This window comes from Cicer arietinum, chromosome 2 (genome assembly GCF_000331145.2).
Source record: "Cicer arietinum cultivar CDC Frontier isolate Library 1 chromosome 2, Cicar.CDCFrontier_v2.0, whole genome shotgun sequence".
NCBI classification, from domain to species: domain Eukaryota; kingdom Viridiplantae; phylum Streptophyta; class Magnoliopsida; order Fabales; family Fabaceae; genus Cicer; species Cicer arietinum.
Genome location: NC_021161.2, coordinates 50,473,966 through 50,476,823, shown reverse-complemented (window position 1 = coordinate 50,476,823; position 2,858 = coordinate 50,473,966).

The window sequence follows — 2,858 nt, the reverse complement described above, 5'->3', positions numbered from 1 at the left end:
TTTAGTTTTTTTTCTTTTATATATATATATATATATATATATATATATATATATGATACAATTAAATTTTTCATTATGCTTTATAAATATATGATTTTATATTTTATATTTATACTACGCGAAAAATAGTATTTTACAGCGCTTTTTTTTAATCTATTTACAGCATTTTTTCAAAAAATTAAGCGTTGTAGTATCTAGCGCTTTAAAAAGATACAACAGCGCTCTTTAAAATAAAAAACACTGTAAATCCCTTCTAAAAACGCGCTTGTTGTACTAGTTTTACATCGTTTTTTAAATAAAAAAACGTTGTAATAGGTGCATTATTATGCACGTTTTACATCACTTTCTCAAAAAAAGCGTTGTAATAGGTGCATTCTTATGCACGTTTTATAACGTTTTTTCAAAAAAATGTTTAAATAGATGCATTCTTATTTTATTTTTATTAAAAAGCGTTGTAAAATAAGTATATTAAGAAAGCAATATCCTAGATTAGCAAAACAACAACATAGTGTCATTCTAATATTATAACAACTAGCAGATTACAAAATTCAGCACTTGAGTAGCAAATTATAAAACACTATCATTGAGTCCTTTTAATATTATAACAACTAGTAGATTACAAAATTCAGCACTTGAGTAGCAAATTATAAAACATTATCATTGAGTCCTTCCAATATTATAACAACTAGCAGATTACAAAATTCAGCACTTGAGTAGCAAATTATAAAACAATAACATTGAGTCCTTCCAATATTATAACAACTAGTAGATGGCGAAATTCAGCACTTGAATAACAAATTATAAAACAACAAACCAATCACTTTAGTTACTATGAATCTTTACTATAAGTCGCTCTACGAAATACTATCAATTGTCTTCCAAAACAAACAACACTATAAAAATTTATTTCACTACACTAAATAAAGTAAGTCATTATATAGAATCAATTAAAGCTCAAAACTTACAATCACTCTTGCAGTCTTTTCATTGACAATTGATCCATCTTTACGAGTACGAGTTTCAAAATAAATCTCTTCACGTTTAGGTAACTACTCATTTGCTCTTTTTTATCTAAATTCAAACAAACAAGTTAAATGTATTTTATTTTTTAATTACAATTCACCCCATGAAAATTACAAATCGTAACAAACCTTTTCATTAATAAATTTTGTACCCATACAATGAACATCTTCGAACTTAGCACGATTTTGTCTATTAATTTGACTTAGCACGATTTTGTTTCAACAAATTCTAGAATAAACTCTAACTATCAATCAAACTCGCTAAAATTCAAAATTAATCCCTAAAATGAACCCTAACTCTAAAACAAACACGCGAAAATTCAAAATAACAAAGAAAATACATATAACTAAGCAAATGTTTCAAATATATATTTAATATGAAGTTTAAACTAACATAAAAAAAAAAAAAAAAAAACAAAAATCTAAATTTACCGGTGATGCGAGAAAGGTGGTCACACGGTCAGGTCACGCTGTCGTCGTAGATGTGGTGTGATAACGGTGGCCACGAGTCAGAATTAGGCTACAATTTCATGGGAAGGAAAAACCAACAAGAACAAAGTTGAAAAAGTTCAATTAGGCTGCAATTTCATGGAAAAAATCTTCAAACTTAAAAACAACAGGCTAAGAAATTCATCAGTTCATTTACTACACATGAAGAATACTAACAAAACACACATCAAAACGAATCAAAAGGGTCACCAAATCATGACTCAAAAGTTCCAACAAGAAAAAGCATCTCAAGAACCCCAATTCAATTAAAACAAAACCAAAAAAATTTAGATGATGTTAACAAGAATAATAGCTATAACCGTCCAAGAACAAGTGTTACCAAGAATAACAAATAATTGAATTCTATTTCAACAAATTATGCTTGTGGTGGATGATGTGGACTAAATTTTGTTTCAACAAAGAATTGAATTATGTTTCAACAAATTCTAGAATCACTACGCGAAAAATGGTATTTTACAGCGCTTTTCCAAAAAATTAAGCGTTGTAGTATCCAGCGCTGTAAAAAGATACAACAGCGCTCTTTAAAATAAAAAAAGCGTTGTAAATCTCTTCTAAAAACGCGCTGCTTGTTGTATTAGTTTTACGGTGCTTTTTAAAAAAAGCGCTGTAATATCCATTCCTTTATTTCAATTAGATCTCTTTCTGAGATTATAACAACAATCTCCTTCATGAATCGTAATATACAGTATCCACAGTCTATGTTGTTAGTTTGACGAGAGCACTATAAAATAAAACATATAAGTCAATAAATATTTGTAGATTGATTGTTAATGAAATTTTAAAGCCATACATTTCAAACCTTTATTGGAATCCATGTGATTTATTTGATTTTTGTTTCGACACTGTAGCACCCATTTGAGCTCGGAAAACTTGTAAAACACTATCAAATAAATGTGATTATTAGCATTAACAGACACACACATATATATATATATATATACATATATATAAGAAATAAATGAATAAATGAATACAATACCTGAAGATTGCGAAGAAATACGTAGAGTTCATAAGGTTACGGTTTCGTTTAGAAGAAACAGCGAGAATGCGCAGAAATACGAACGGTTCGTAGGACAGAGTAGTGTTCTCATTGAGAAGAGTATGTAATAATGTTCGTAGGGGTAGTAACAAATATGGAGATGATTTGCAATGGAGATGGTTAACAATATGGTTCATAGGGACATTAGGGTTCGCAATGAGAAGGATAATGAAGAGGAGAAGGACACTAAAGTGTAGTGAAGTTTATGTAATAAAGAGGAAACTGAAGCGATTTACTGTTATATTTTATTTTTTAAAAGCCTATTACAGCGCTTTTGTTAAAAAGCG